This window comes from Balaenoptera acutorostrata, chromosome 2 (genome assembly GCF_949987535.1).
Source record: "Balaenoptera acutorostrata chromosome 2, mBalAcu1.1, whole genome shotgun sequence".
In the NCBI taxonomy this organism is placed as follows: domain Eukaryota; kingdom Metazoa; phylum Chordata; class Mammalia; order Artiodactyla; family Balaenopteridae; genus Balaenoptera; species Balaenoptera acutorostrata.
The window spans coordinates 152,520,447-152,538,393 of record NC_080065.1 but is presented as its reverse complement, the minus strand read 5'-3'; positions in this window follow the sequence as shown (position 1 = coordinate 152,538,393).

Below are 17,947 nucleotides of genomic sequence, written 5' to 3'. Positions count from 1 at the left end.
AGAGAGGGGGTTTTTTTGAGAAATTACAGTATTTGATAGCCTCCTGTGTATACTTTGGAATTTAAAAAGCCATGCACATACACTGGATAGGATACATGCTCAGAAAAGACCTGAGAAGACCCTAAACTTTCACCTCTACTGAATATCTACACTCAACACAAGCTGGAGGGGAAGGTCATGACAGAGTTGTCCATGGCATGGCTAAACATTAAAGGAGTGCCCCAGCACAGATACACAACCTGCAAAGACTAGGAAACTTTTCCCTTTCTTTTTATTCTCTCTCTTTCTCTCAACTTCTGCCCTCCAAGTACATTGGTCAAAACCTACCTGCCTACGAGCTAAAGGAATGCAGATTTCATATAAAGAATACAGTTTTTACAAAATATGTTATAGATTACAGACAAGGGATACTTACTTAACAAAATATTTTAGAAAAGTCATTAAACTCAAAGATACAGCCTACAGCTGTAGAAAAACAAAAACAAAAACAAATGCTGAGGATGGGGAAGAATGTGCTTTCCAGAGTTACTACATTATAATATTCACAATGCTCAGGTTTCAGCAAAAAAAGAAAAAGCAAAAGAAAACAGGAGAATAAAGTATGAACAAATAGAGAATACCAATAAAGAGATTAAGAATTATAAAATGGAACTAAATAGAAATTCTGAAAACCAAAATAATCAAAATGAAAAAATTCACTAGAAGGTTTCAAATAGCAGATTTGATCAGGCCAAATACAGAATCTGCAAAGCTGAAGGTAGGTCAACTGAAATTATCCAGTCCAAGGAGCAGAAAGATAAATGAAAGAACAAAAATGAACAAAGCCTAAGAGACCTACGAGACACTATTAAGAAAACTATAGCATACTTAAAATGGGAATCCCAGAAGGAGAGGAAAAAGAGAAAGAGATAGAAAGACTGAAGGAATAATGGCCCCACACCCCCCAAATTAGAGAAAAGCACAAATCTACACATTCAAGAAGTTCAATGAGCTCCAAGAAGGATACATGCAGAGATCCACATGGACACACATTATAGTCAATTTGTTGAAAGCCAAGGCCAAAAAAAAAAAAGATCTTGAAAGCAGTAAGAGAGAAGCAGCTCATCATGTACAAGGTATCCTCAATAAAATTAATAGCAGATTTCTCATCGGAAGCCATGGAGGCCAGAGGGAATAGGATATTTTTTTAATGAAAAAAAACAAAACAAAACCTGCTAGCCAATAACACTATATCCAGCAAAACTATCTTTCAAAGAAAGAAGAAGAAATGAAAACACTCCCAGGTAAACAAAAGTTGAAAGAGTATCATTGGTACTAAACCTGCCCTACAAGAAATGCTAAAATGAATCCTGCGGGCTGAAATGAAAGGACACTAGACAGTAACTCAAAGCCATAAGAAATAAAGAACTCTGAAAAAGGTAACTACACAGAAGCTAAACTTCCTAGAAAAATGGCTAGACTAGATGATCATAAAGATATTTAACATATTATGATTCTAATAATTCCTCATTCTCCCCAAGTAAGTCCATGAACCCTGTGACGGAGAGAATCAATTTCATTATGTTGTTTATCCAGGTAAATATAAAAAGAGGGAACTTCTATGTTTTACACCCAAGAATTAGCTACTTTTTTTAAATTCCTTATTACTGTGAATATAATTATAATTGAACAAATAGGATAAATATAAAAGTAGTCTCTGTGCTCGCTTCGGCAGCACATATACTAAAAGTAGTCTCTGTATGAAGTGGCTGAATAATTCAATATACTGAATTCAGTGTAAGCACTGTAAATGTACACTTTGTTAAAATAATAAATCATATCATGGAAAAAATATATAGCCAAATTTATTAGTTTTTCTTTAATAGTCTCTATATTTTGCATAAGGTAGTCTTTCTTACGCCAAAATTGTATAAACATTATCCCAATTTTTCTTCTAGTATCTTCATAGTTTCCTATTTTTATGTTTAGTTTTCATAAGGAGTTTGGTTTTATATCTTGTGAATGAGCAATTGAACATTTTTTCCAAAACACAGCTGTTTAACCAACGCTATTTATTGAAGACTTCACCCTTCCCTTTTCTTGCAAGTTGAAGTGATTTAAAATGTTACACTTATTATATGGTAGATTTTCAAAATTATACATGTCTGTTTCTAACTCTCTAGTCTGCCATTGTTAACTATTGTCTGTTATCATGCCAGGTCAGAGATGTTTTAATTACGACAGTTTTTATAGTATGTTTTCCTATCTTAATACCAAGTTCCACCATTTTCTTCTTGGTTGTTTTCAATTCTTGAACATTATTTTCTTTGATAAATTCTAAAATCATCTTCTCAAGTTCCACTTAAATACTGATAGAGTTGGGATATAGATTGAGACTACTGAATTTATAGATTCATATTAATACTGACTCTTCGTATCCAGAGATATAATGCCCTTTCATTTATTTAAAGTGTAGTAGTACAGAATGCAAGCTCTGTCTCTTTATTCCTATATGATTTGGGGATATTTACTTAACCACTCTGGGGGGTGAGGATTCAACAATTTAACCCATATAAAGCTTTTAGAAAAATGGGTAGCACATTGCAACCACCCTGTTAAAGTCCTATTAAATTTTCCTTTAGAATAAAGATATGTAATATTTGTTTACAGAAAATAAAACAGGGAGGAAAAAAGTCAAGCTAGTGACCAATTATTTCCTCCAGTAAGCACCTAAACGTCAACTTGTGGAATGGTGCTGACAGGTGCCCTGTTTTCTAGGCTTTGGTTGCATGTGATGTAGGAGCAACAGGTGTGCTCATGCATCAGCTAGGTCTGCATTTGAGCTGCATTCCAGCTACGGGTCTTCATTAAGTCAATTAACCCCCTTTCTAATAATATCTACCTTTCAAGGTTTACCAGATTTAAAAATATCATCAAAGCATAATAACTATATCGATGAAGAACTAAGCATATGCTCGACACTTTAGACATTATCGTTTATTATCCCAACAACCCAAACTGTTAATATCCCCATGTTACAATTTTACTGAGGCACAGAGAGGTTAGGAGACCATCTTTAGATTATAAAACTAGCCACTACTCTCAACCACTATGCTATGAAGCTTTTCATTTTTCCACAGAAACAAGTGCTTAACAAGTGACAGATCTTTGTTTCTGTTTGTTTGTTTTTATTGTTGTTATTTTTTTATTATTGGGGTATGACCTCAAACCTGAGAGAAATAAAATACATACCAAAGAGTAATAAACCTGAATGAAGGGGAACCCTGTTTTTTGTCTCTGGCCATGTACGTACACAGTGCTGTGTCCTTTTGACTGATTTCCTGGCTAAGAAACCAGTAACTGGGTAAATGCACAAGGTGGGTAATTGTTAACTCAGTGGACTTTTGAACTCTGGTGCTGTGATCTCTGTCTTTAAGACATATTTATGACTATAGCCAGTAGATACCAGTACCTTTAGTCTATGACAGCATCCATTAATGAGTTTGACAAACTCCATTGAAAAAAAAAATCCAACTCTACAATATAGGTCTGTTACATAGTTGGATATTTTTAGTTTTCTGTTGCCATAGTAGCTATACATGGAAGCAAGGATATGAACTGAGATATTAGTGCTATGATCTACCATAAACATAAGATTTGATTACACTTAGCATTATATCAACTTTCAAGATTACTAGTTTTGCTAGTGGTCTTAGAATTACACTCATTAAAATAAAGCAACACAATTTGTCATATTGACCTCTAACAGTACATAATTTATTCCTCATGAAAAAGCGCCAGACTGACACCTGATAATGGTGAAGTCATTTTCTTTACATAATAGAGCAAGGCTATGGATGCTTAATGCCAAGTATGCCAATGAAATCAGAGAAATTCATTCAATTATCCGAATGTCAGAATGTCAGGTCAACAAAATCTTAAGACATGCAATACATTTTTACCATTTTGTCTTGATACATGCACACCATTTAGACATGTATTTGAGACTAGGAACTGTTCAAAATGAAATCCAAAACCTTTAAATGACTCTGAAAATACTGCTCAATTTGATTCTAATGTGGACTAAGGGTAATTTTATTAGAGGCTATGCTTATAGACACACTCAAATTTGGGAATGTAGAGTTGAAATCACTCAAAAATTGGTGACTGAAATATTTTAAATCTTAAAAGAAAAGGAAAGCAACCCCTAAGAAGAAAAATGGCCAGTGTCATTCTACCTCCCTCAACACAGCTTTGGTTTAAGGATGGGAGCGGCAATCAGGCCAATAAGATATACATTATACAAAATAAGGGTAATCACTCATAGTATTTCTGGCCTGAAAAGTGAAGAACAGCTGAACATTAATAGACCCCTTTTACATATAAACTTGGGATTTCTGGTCTGAAAAATCAAAGCTTCAGAAAATGTAAATCTATTTTTTAAAAATATAACATAAGGGTCTTTTGTTTGAAATAACACTCTCTTTCTAAAAGCTAAGAGAATTTAACTGATATATTATGCCTTACTGACTTTAAATACCAGAGGCAAATTCTAAAGTCCTTCTTTTGTCTGAAAGATTATGTGCTTATAAAAACAAAATATAATCTTAGGCAACTATAAACCAAAGTAACTGGAATGGAATACTCTATTCCAGATACTACAGTTTGCATTTGTTCGATCATGTCATTAATTTATAATATTTTAAGTATTTTCTATTCCTTTCTTAATGTACCTGGCATCTTATTTCTGGCTTTAACTGCTGACAGGGACTGGGCATCAAGTTCAAAGAGCTCTCTCTAGACAGAATGACTCCTAAATATTTTTCCTCAAAGGAGCTATCAAAATCAGAGCCTATCAGGAAAGAGAAGGGTTTTGAGACTATTTTGGCCAATATCCATTATTTTTTCACATTATTCTAGGTTATATTTCACATACTATCCAATTCCCTAAAGTGCTTATATCCACTTGGAATTTTCCCAGAATTCCAAGTTTCCATCAACCAAAATAATTTGGTAGAGTACACCAACATCACTTGCTAGCTTTCCTCAGCCTCTTTCAAGAAAGCAATGACTAATGAAAAGAAAACTACTTCCTAGCTCCTCACTCTGTCCCATGCCTGCCTCCTCTCCCACTTCTCCAGGACTTATTCAATCCAAATAATTGTATTTTTCAATATTTGGAGAAAATATTAGAAAATTCTTTATGCTTGAGAACTAACCTAACTAGCCACTGCTCATCTACACCTTTGAAAATTTCACAGATTATAGACACATTTGAAGGCATAAGCCTTCAAAAGCATATTGAGAGAGGTTCATGGTTCATTTTATCTTTTTTTCCCCCAAAATGTGAGTCTGATAATCATTCACAGCAGCTAGTATGCATTATTTTTAATCAAATATCACCATATTTAGAGGTTAAGTGTATAGATTTTAGATCATCAGAAAGCTTCTCTTTGAATCCTGAATCTGCCACCTGTTTGGGCAAATTATTTAACTTCCCTAAGCCTCAGTTTTCTTATTTGCAAAGGAAAAATACCAGCCTATAAGGTTGTTAGGAAAATTAAATGACATAATCTATGGACAGAATTTAACATCTGGAACATAGCTATAAATGTTAGTTACTACTCTTATCATTTCCAAAAATGTCAAGCAAAAATCTCACTAATGTCAATATATGAAAAACTGGATGAATGCGTACACTTGTTCTATAGTTTAGACTTAATATCACCTCAAACTACATAGTTTGGGTCACATGAGAAACGTGAGAATGTTGTTTCCTTGAAAGCAGGGACAACAGCTCATTGATGCCTAGTTCTATCCTTACAGCCCACCACAGCAGGCTATATACAGTCCCAGATAAAAATCTCACTTGAAATGATACTTTCTCTTTACATATGGAATAAATTCTAAGCTCTTTAATACAGCATTCAAGGCCCGCATTGCTAAGACTGGAAAGCATATGATGCTTGCTTCAGCAGCATCTCAGGTCAACTTCCCAGCTGTATAGCAGCCTGGACATTTGGCAGGTTTGCCTCCACCCCCAACTCTGGACGAGGCCTTTGTTGGCCAGTGTCATTCTACCTCCCTCAACACAGCTTTGGTTTAAGGATGGGAGTGGCAATCAGGCCAATAAGAATGGAATTCCCAAGCTACCCTGCTAGTTTCAGGGATGACTGTGTGATACAAGTCAGCTAAACCAAGACAAAACATGTAACTTTGATCACTGAATTAAGAGGATCTCTCTCTCAGAAGGCAAAAATGAAAAAGCACTGAATCTTGTTGCTCTTGACAATCATTCTTTGACAAAAAAAAATGTTCCTCATGGGAGCTGATACCCTATGTGGCAGGGAACAGAGAGATAAAACTTTTTTGTTGTTGATACTGTTGAATCCGTGAATCAACCCTTACTTACAGTGTACTTAACCAACACATTACTTTTTAGTTGATTTGAGCATACTTTTACTTGCAGTCAAAGTTTCTGAACTCATATATGCCCCAACTAGTTTTCTAGAGTAAGGCCCTTCTAGATCTTTCATAAACATTATGGTCCAGCTATACCTGCTGGCTAGCCAGTCCCAAAGACCTTCCACATATGAATGCCTCTGAATACTTTCTGAAATAGTTCCTTGCATCAAAAATTCTTTCCTCCTTTATTCTACTCATTTTTCCAATTCCAGTCCAAATATACCCCCACTTGCAAATCTTTTCATAAATTTTTGGATTATGCCACAAATGTAATGATTTGTATCTTTCCATCTCCCTTTTGCCCCACTTGCAGATTGTCAGTCACTTATAGGTAGAGTTGATGTCATGTTGGTCTTTATGTCTCACCACTGAACCTAGCACAAGGCTTACATTCAATAACCCTACTGATTTTAATCAAACCAGATGCTTTGGGTACATATTTAGGGGAAAATATATTAACAGTGGATCTGTCTAATTGTTGATAGTGATGAATTAACATATTTTGGACATCCATGTGTTAAGCACTATGTTATAGGGTTTTACATATTCATAAGTTGTATCATTTAATTTTCATCACAGACTTGGAGTTCTTATCCCTATTTTACAGATCAGGAAACTGGGACTTAGAAAGATAAGTAACTTGCTTAAAATCACAAAGTATGTGAGTGAAGAGGCCAGAACCAGAATTAAGAATCAAAGTTTGCCATGGGATAAGATAACTAAGTGGGCATATATATACTACAGAAATTCCAGCCCTGGCTGAATTGGTTCATTTAGTCCAAAGATTAGCGTGAAATAATGTTTAGTATTATGCAGTCCTCTGTAGTTTAACAGAGCCTGGTTTAAAGAACTAAAAGTTTAAGGGAGGAAATCGATTAATTTCCCTGAAGGAATTGCCCTAAAGGAGGAATATAGTTTGAACTTCTATCCTACTTTCATTTATTAAACAAATATTTATTCAGTGCCTTTTATGTGGCATGCTATATTCTAGGTGCTTGGAAACATCTCTCTCTCTCTCTCTCTCTCTCTCTCTCTCTCTATATATATATATATATATGTTGGAGAATTTATATATATTCTCCAACATAATTTGGTCAATACAGGGTCGTTGGAGATTTCTCCACACATAAAATGCTAGTACATCCAAAGTTAACAAATTTTACAATGTGAATATAATTTTAAATTTTTGAAGCCTCTTACTATTTGTTTAAAATAAAAATATCAATTAAAAGGCAGTTTTATGTAAACTTCTTTGCATTAATTTGAGTGAAGTAATTTGCAGAGGTTAGAGGTAGAATCACTTGCCATTTTTCTTTCCTACTTGCCACATGGAGTCAATGATAGAGCTATCCATGGAGGGCTTTTTTTTTCAGTCATGTCAACCATAGATTAAGGGAAAATTTAAATCTAACAGTCGAAGCAGATCAAGATCTGTAACATCATTTTGATCCTTACCTAGAGAAAGGTCTAAGCTGGTTGCTGCTGTCATACATCCTTTTTTGTTTTTTCCTAAGATTTCTAAGAAGGGTGAGAAAAAAATTGACATCTCAAATTCTCTTTCCTCAGAGAATTTATCATTGAATCCTCTTTTGAATATCAGGCTCAAAGTTACAAGGAAAGGATTAATAAATGCAAAATTTAGGATATAATTAAATTTTACATGGAGGAAGGAGAATTGAAGAGGAAACATATTTAAGACTTGAAATATAAGGTTGGTAGATACATATTTTCAATCCAAGTTTTTGAGAAAAAAGTCCCCCAAAATATTAGTTTATCATCAACAGGGTTTTTCTTTTCTTTTTTTTTTTTACCCTTTCTTTTAGCTTGTAACAGGAGTGTTAAGCTTTTATTTTGAATGATTCTGATGGCAAAGCAGCCTTTTGATATAATAATTTCCTCTGGAAAGATGCCACTTACTTAACAAGGGTCACAGTGTGATAAGGGAAAGCAGAAGGCAGGTCTAGTCGGAAAATAGATGCCAGTCACACACTGCAGTTGAGCTTTATATGCACGGATTTAAAACTGAACAAAATTGGTATCTCTCAAAACTAGATTTGTGGCAGCAATTTCCTTCCAATAAAAGCCCAAGGTCTGATTTTCTCCTTTTGATGACGATATGTTAGATACTGTAGACTTATTGGTCACATCTAAATAGTATTTCCCAGAGGCACACATTATCAAACAACCTTAACATTCTATCTTCATGCCTAAATGCACCATTTTCTTGAATAAAATTTCATTCACAGTATAATGAACTAATTCTTAAGGGAATGGCCATGGAATTTAAAATGAAAAAAAAAATAGAAAGATTACAAAATCAGTGTTAGTGAGATGGCAGAGAAATGGGGGTTCTCAGAGGAAGCTCAAATGTTTTTAACTAGAGTACAATATTTGGAGGACAAGTTTTTAATACACATCAAAAATCTTTAAAATAAGTTGATCTTTGATCTAACAAACTCACTTCTAGGAATGTATCCTAAAGACAGAAATCAGAAAAGCACCCAGACTTGTATACATTTCCATCCACTGGAATACTACACAGTAGTGATGACAAATCAACTACTGCTACGTACCTGAGCATGGATCAATCTTGGACATACTACTCTGAGAAAAAAACAAGTCATAGAAGACTACATACAGGATTATTCATTTTTTTAAATAGAACTCAAAAGCAGACAAAACCAAACAATAGGGATAGCTAGATGACAAAATTATAAATGAAAGTGAAAAATCATTAAAAACAATATTGAAAATAATAATTAGATCTTAGGAGAAGGAAAGGTACTCAAAGAAGAAACATCTACAGAGCTAAGACTTAAGACACAAATGTGGAACCACCTGAATTTCTTAAACTTTTGATTCCTCCTCCATATATGTCATCACAGCCCAGATATGAATTATGCACTCAATAAAGTAGTTTTGAAAACCAACCTTGTTATCTCAAGGTTTTAGGAAAGATGATCCTCCCCATCAAAACATTCATGGGGAGTACAATTAATTTAAAGATACTCATGAGGAAAATATCAATGATGCTACAAATGTTAGTTCTTCTTCAACAGGTTTGCTCTGGTAGCTTGTTACAGGAATGCTAAGTGGTTAGTAGAATTACTCTTGTTAGAGGTAAAGGGATCAGAGATACATATAAAACATAACATGCAACAGAAGGGGCAATATTGTGGAAACATTTTTAATGCATTGGTAGTATAAACAGTTGTCTTTATTGTTCTATACTGTAAATATAAAAGATCTAGACAGATTCAAACCTAAAATATGTTTATGCTTGTTAATATCGTGTGTCATCTGACAGAAATAGATGGAATCAATGCAGAAATATTTAAAATAACATTAAGATCAGGGACTAAGTTTCCATTTTAAACAAAAGAAGAGATATAAATGAAATGGGAATTTTCAGGACAGTAAAATTAGTTTCAAATAGTCTTAGAAAAAAATATAAAATTTGATCCTAAGACATAAGTGGGAATTTAAAGTGCAAGTAAGTGAAGTTATAACTAGTAACTATTAAGTATAATTCCATAAAAACTCTAAATTATAAGTGTGGTAACTAAAGTGGCAGCAGAACTCATATCAAGAACAAAGAAGGTGAAAAAGGTAACAAAAACTTTTACAATGGTGAAAATGTCCATGTAATTTTGGAATGGTGTAAGATGAAAAGCTGAAAATAGAACAGAAACAGATAAAAGAAAGTAAATAATGACAAAAAGAAAATGGACTTGAGAAGAGTCACAACTGCAGTGTAGCATGAAATTGAAACATGGCAAAAGGATAATATGAAATTCTGAAAAGGCAAATGACAAAAGGACAAAACCCCCCAAAATGGTTAAAAACAAGGCAAAGATGAAAAGATTTTGGGTGATTCTGAAGAATTAAGTTAACAATGCACTGGTATAAGTTGAAACACAAATGAGAACAAATGATTGAACTCCACAAAGAATATGAGTAATGAAAGCTTCAGGAAGATTTTTTTTTTTTTAAGCTGAAAAAGATGAGATAAACATCTTGCTCAAAAACCAAAAAGAAACACATGGAAACAAATGCTTGCTTTAATGGGTAGGTCAAAGAGCAATAGAGAAATTGCAGAAATGCTTTTGAAAAGATAAAAGGCCAAGAGAAAGCTGAAAGGAACTAGGGGGAAAAAAAGCTTACTGAGAGAAGGAACTGCGGAGAAGGGCACCTTTCTCAATTATTTATTGGCTTTCTGAATAACTTGTTATGAGATGCTGGTACAAAGACACTGGTACTAAATAGGAAACAATATAAAACATGATTAAAAAGTTTAAGAATATTTTTAATATGAGCAATAAACAAGTGCAAAGAGAATCAGATGCTAAAGAGAATTCTATGTATACAGAATGCTGAAATATTATTGTGTCACAATTTGAGACAAGTAGAAATTTGGACCAGTCACTGGTCATACCTGATACGTCTACTCAACACTGGATATTTAAAATATAAAATAAAATGAACTGCTGGTACTGTGAGGGATGGGGCATGCTAATCTACTTCACAAACCCACTCTAGTACACATGACTGAACTTTAAACTCCTTTACTGTTATGATTATACTATGAGGTAATACAGAGATAGTAAAATATAGGAAATTTATATAAACTAACGTGGACAACATTTTAAAAATTGGGAAACTAAAGAAACAAACACATGAATAATTTATTTTTATTTTATGAAATATTCACCAAAAAAGCTTTGCTAAATAAGAGGAGAAAATAATCCTGAGAGATAATTACCCAGGAAAAAATAGGAGAAAAGCTGAATAGCAAAGCTACCTTTCAAACTTTGCTGAATTTTGTTAAATTCAAAACTTGTTAACACAGTTTTTAGATTCAAGACAGTTCTTTTAGATATAGCTTAGAAAATACTGAAGTCAGTTTGGAAAGTTAACTTTTTAAGATCCTGGAAATCAAACACTGAAAAACTGCCTAAGGAAAGAGCACAAAAGATAGGAAGGAAAAGAAAAGCAGAAGATCAAAAGAAATGTGGTATATTAGTTTGATAATAAGAAAGGGTGATAATGGGCAAGTAAAGGGTAGTCTGAAACCATGCCTGAGATGATGCAGGGCTATGTCTCTAAGTACACAAGCATCATCTGGAATCATCTTTCACACATTTATATGGCCTGTCTAGAGTTCGTCAATGGGATGAGGTCACCATTTTTACCAAGTATCAAGAGTTGGTAGAAACTGCTAAAAGCCATCTTTGAATTTTACAAGCCTTGAAGAAATCTTTATTAAGTGAACATAGGATTTGCTTTCCAAAATTTGCCTGAGGAGTTGAGTCAAACCATATTTTCGTTAGCATTTAATCAGAGTTATTCCCAATGCCCACCAGGTCATTTTGGCACGATGAACTTAGGACAGTGCTGGGACTAGAATCCAAGTGGGTTGACGCTCATTCCAGGCCTTCCTCTGCTTTAACACATATGAAGTCAGGCAACAAGTGTGAAGATCACCCCTTAAGCCCTAAGTCTAGACAACTGTGTATAACAAGAAATGATATTTTAGAGACAGAGGACTCTAATACCTTATTTTTAAGGCATTCATTCTCACATACATTTAATTTGATCCTCGTAACAACTTTGTGAGTAGAGAAGACCTTATTATCCCAGTATCCCCAAAGAGGAAATAGGTTTAGGAAGTAAGAAAGCTGTTTGAGTTAATAAAGTACATGGCAGTAAAAACTAAAACCTAGATTTTTTTTTTCTAGAACTTCCATACATGCTACCCCCAAATAATGGACTCCCCATATGTACTCATTTCTATCTCTCAAAGCAGCATATTCGATTATTAAACAAAACATTTAACATCTCAGTCTGAATCATTTGCATTTGTAGTATTTTTTTAACATATAAAATTGCCCTAACTAGGTACTTGATTTAGATCTGCATTAGTAAGAATTTCATTGAGGGATCTGGAGGTGAACCATTTTTCTTTCTTGGTCAAGAAACTAAAATCTCACGTTGACATAATTGTTGAATGCTGGGGCCCCTTTTCTCTGCACTCAGCTCCAGGTCTTTCCCTCCTCGTATTGCCATTTGAGTTCTCACTCACACGCTTTACATTTGGTACACATCGCCATGCTCTCGAAAGCAATTTTCTCATAGCACAAAGGATTTCTTAAAATGTTGCAGTATAATCTAACAACTTTACACACTGTTTAAGAAATAGAGAAAAGGACAACTTGCTCTCATTTGCTTCTCAAATGTCAAACCCATATACAGTAACACAGTTTTATGGAGTGTAAGGGTTTTTTTCTTCTTCTTGGCATTAGACATTACATTACCTTTCAGTGGCATAAATTGAAAACAAAATCACATTACCTGAAAAATTTTCAGCAATTTTCCAGTACTAAATGTTACTGAGTCCATTAGTACTTGTATATTGAGTTTGTTTTATATGAGGGTTTTCTTTTCCCTCCCCTATAGTCATTGGTAGAAGAGAAATGCAAAGTGAAAGAACAACTAGTTTAATCAGCTAGCACAGAATGTAGCTTTTGATGTAAAAAGAAAGCCTTGCTCCACATTAATAATTTTGCAAACATTCAGGAACAGGTTCCCAAATTACCTCTCTGGACATTTGGAGGATTTCTCTCTCTCTATATATATACACACACAGGCTTTATGTTCATATGTTGGATTGTATTTAGGAATTATCAAGGACAGTTGTAGGTCAAGAACTTGTATACCCACACAGAATGATGGCATCATTAACAGAAACAGTTTAAAATTATATTTGGATTGGGATAGGGGAGGGAAGGTGATGTTTTAAGATTCAGATAATAGAGCCTGCAGCCAGAATATAGAGGAAATTGAAGATGTGGGCCACGTATTTCCTCTGGGTTTTGCATATGACCCATAATCGGTTAGGTAAGATGGCAGATACTTGAAGTGTGTTGTATAAGTGGACAGATGAATACATGGATATATCAAGATATTTAAAATGATGAATTCCAATGGGCAGCCAGAGAAAGAAATAAACTAAGTTTTTTCTTCTTCTTTGTTATGACACTAGGCAGAATTTTTAAGGACGGTCCACTGCAAATCTTACAGTAATCCTCAGACACCATCCTGAGAAGCAGGCAAATCGGGTAACGCTGAAGGTGATTTTGTAGCAACCATTTTCGCTAGATGTGAATCAAGTTGTCTGACCTGTATTATTTACCAAGGCTAAGAACCAGCCCTGGAGAGGTGAAGCTAGGTATTTTAATGGAGGAGCTATGAAAAACGTCCTCTGAATACAGAATAGATCCATTGTATACTCTCATTCTGTTCCATAGAAAAAAATATGTTAAAAAATCTTAGGAGAAAACAGCTCAGGTAGCATGTATATGTTAACAGGATCCACAGGTATCTTCCACGACCATGTGTTCTTTAGATTTAGAGGGCTTAATTATTGTCTGTTTTTGTGTTCTTCAATACTATGACAATTCTGAAAACACCTTTAAATACCACTGATTACATAAATCCCCCCAAAAAAGATTTTTAGATGAGGTTTTTAATTTTTCAAGAGAAAATGACATTTGTCTTTATGCAATTAATCAGGAAATGGGTGGATTAGATATCAACATGGTTCTATCTGTGCTTCAGGACTGGGTACAAAGACACTGTGATATTTTAATAATCTAACATTATGCATGTCTTATTATTACGGCTGTATATCAGAAACAAAACAAACACAATAAATAAACTCTCCCTGGAATAGAATCTGTAAATTAATCTGTTTAGTAAGCCTGTTGCTACAGAGATTTAAAGTGCAATTTTTTAAATTGCTTTAAACAATAACATCTGTATATTTTTTTTCTAAAAATGTTAAAGGTATTATAGTGTTTTGTTTTGTTTTGTTTTTCTTCTCTTTGTGCTCAAGAAGTTACTTTCTTCACTTTAGGGAGCTCTTCTGGTTTTCTTCTTTTTCTTTTCCTTTTTTTTTCTTTTTTTTAAATTTCTACTTCCTAAACTGGTTGAAGAATCCTAGAGGTGGGAGATTAGAAATCACAGCAAATCATCAGAAATTTCTACCAGATGTGGGGGGGTAGGGAAGAAAGCCATCTCATATTTCAGGAGGTGGTTCTTTTTCTAATAAGGTTATTGTGAACATGGCTGAGTAACTCAGGTTAGGGGAGATATATAAACATTAGAGTATTTTAAGGCCGTCTGGTTAAGGCCATTAGGGTCACACAACACACCTGAGGGTAAGAGAACATTTTTCTCTTGAAAGGAAAAGATTCCCCACCATCAATCATCTCAGGAAAACTCAACTCCAAATGAAACCAATGAAAAAGTGTTGGACCTAAAACGATAGTGGGGAAGTAAGGCAGCCTGACCATGCAGGTAATATGGAGCCATCACTGTGGTTGGAGGGAAACTGTATCCGGTCCTGTGTGTGCAAGCCAGCAAGGGAGTGTGAGAGCTAGTGGGCAGAGACCCGTATGTTGTACTCAAAAGGGCTGAGCATCCACTCTGAGCAATGGGAGACAGGAAAGAGCAGCTGGGGCTTCCCAGGAGCCTGAGGTGTGGTGCCATTGGGGCTCCTTGAAGATGCTACTAGCTATGTCCAAGGAAGCCAACCTATCTGCAACAGAACCAGTGGCCTAACTGCAAGGTAAACTGGCCCAGTGGAACACAGTGAAGAACTTTTTCCTGAGCATTTGTGTACACTTGCCATAGAAAACTTTTATTTCGTCATAGCTAAGATTTGAGGTAGGAAATGTAAGGGACCATTGCCAGGAGTTAGACTAGTAGAGACTCATGCCACAGTCACTTGGGTTTATAAAGGGAAAGCATGGTTGTATTTTGTAGCTAAAGCCAAAACTACAGACTCTGTAAAGAATCTAAGCCTGGATGCTTATAACCCACTAGCAAGCCTTGTCTATCTTGTTTATTTGCGTAGTTCTTTAGGTCAGTGGTATCCAAAATGTGGTCTGCAGGTGGGCAACAACAGCATCACCTGAGAACCTGATAGAACTATAAATCTTCAGGCCCAGCCAGACCTACAGAATCACAATGTCTGGGGAATTCGTGTTTTAACAAGTTTCCTGGGCCATTCTTAAGCACACAAAAGTTTGATAACCATTGCCTTAGACCTTAGACCTCACCCTGTGGTGGGTAAAAGCAAGATTTTTTGAAGCAGGACTGCCTGGATTTGAACCCCAGCCCAGCTCCACTACTTATCAGCTGTGTGGTCTTTGCCAAGTTATTTAACCTCTTTGTATCTCAGATTTCTCATTTGTTCAAAAAAAAAAGGACAGTAATAGTACCGATCTCGGTGTGTCATGAATGTTGCTCTGACAGTTATTTCAGAAACTAAATAAAATGGCATTTGTGAAGTGCACAAAATAAAACCTGGCATATAGGAAGCACATATAATAATAACTAAAGAGCTACTCAAACAAGTAAGTCTCTAATTTTCAAATTACCTATTCTCATTACCTTTGCAGCCTGGAGAATTCATTTAACGTAGTTGACAATTATTATTATTTCTACATATTCTTTGTTATGACTTAGGAGAACTTGGATACTTGCAGTAAATAATAATTTCTTGGATTCCCTTTCTACATTAATCTTACTATTTTTTTTGACTGTGGTTTTTTGCACTGATTTTGAAACTCTGGGATATCAATATAGATATGAGAGACATGAACCCATTTTATTCAGAAGGCAAAATTCTATTTTTGAAAAAAAAAAGAGGTTCATTTGCGAAGTGGGCAGGACATCAGATATGTGTGCAATGGGCAGACAAACATGAAAGCTCCCCAGGAATGCTGAGATAGTATATTAAGTGTGTGCACATCTAGATGCTTGTGACTATAGACAAACTTGACTACTGACAATTCTTCTCTGGATGAAACCCCTCCTTTCCATCTATCTCTTTTCCCAAATCCTTCAACCTCCTTTTCTGGATCAGTACTACTTAAAAGTAAGTAGAGAAAAATCTCACTTTCCTTTCTGCTTTTATATTCTTATGACAGGCATTCGCCAGCACCTGTGGAATAGCTATTGTTACTGGGACCTACAGCTCTAATACAATTATGGATTTCAACCCACTCTTTACAGTTTCCCAGGGAAGTTAAATACGGTTCAAGAATATTAAGTGGCAATAAAAATAAGATGAATTGTGGAAAAAGAATCCTAGTTTCAAAAAAAAAATGCACTTCTAAAAATATTTCTGAAAGTGCAACCTTCATTGATTTTTAAGCAGCTTTATTTCTTCTTCAAAAATGCTGGGGAAAAAGTCAATTGGTTTTCTCTGTTTTATTTTACTTGGCAAAATAATGCTGATTTGAAAAAAGTCAACACAATTGCCTAAAGTTCTGTTAAATAATGATGTGGTGTGGCTTCTAGCTAATGGTCCCAGTATATTTGTAAATCAGAAGATTTATTCTAGAAGTTGTTACATAAATATCAGCAGGGTAGATTTCTTTCATTTATTTTGCATAATTACATTCAAAATGGATAGTTCTGGCATTTTAAAACCAATGCCTGTAGGAGAATGTCTTTTTATATTCATGGAAACATCAGCATATTGCAAAGACATGCCTTGGTAGGTCAAAATTATTTTGGTTATCTACTTACCATCAAAAATGAGAATTAGGGAAAACAAAACCCTGTATAGGTAGAAAATCAAAATGGCAGCTGAGTAATGGAGAGTGTCCTCTAAGTGTCTGAAGTTCATGTTTCTATACGTATTCATTGCCTATCTCAAAGGAAATAAAAGGAGTCATTCTTTGGAAGATATTTACACAGGACATTTAAACATGATAAAGTATAGGCAACTTACAGCCCAAGAAAATGTTTTTAAAAACTGCTTTCTATTTTTCACCTAAGTCTACCTCATCAGCCCTCATTCTCATAGACATATAGACCCCTCACAGTCTGACCCTAGCAATCCATCTTATAATTAATTTATAGCACCATAAATACTGTCAACCTACATGGGCAGAGATCAATTTTAAGTCAATCAACAGTCTCCCCACTATCCTAAGTGAGATTTCCCTCAAATTTCTGTTGAAAGGTAAAACCGAGCTTTCAGTGCCTTTCTTAAGATTTATAAATATGATTTTATTTCTAAAGGCAAATTCATATGATCCAAAACCACTTAGTTTCTGTCAATTATTCTCTTGATATTTTTCAGAGGACTACAGACCACCGAATCTAAATCAAGATCATTTATGAAAAGAAAGCATAACATGTCTCTAAAAGTTTAATTAATGTGGTTTTAAATAAATGCTAAGTTCCATTATCCCAACTTGGGGAATTGGTGGTAACTTTGCTTTCTTGATACCAGTATTTGCTCACTGGTTTGCTGATGACAGAGATTGCCACATATTTCTAAAGTTGTTCATATTCCTTCCTTCCTTCCTGACTTAAAATAATTTTCAGAACGGTTTTTCCTCATCAACTTGTCTATTAATGTGTCCATAACTTTTGGTCAGCTTAATTTCAATTCTTAGGCTGCAATGTATTTACCTACCAAGTA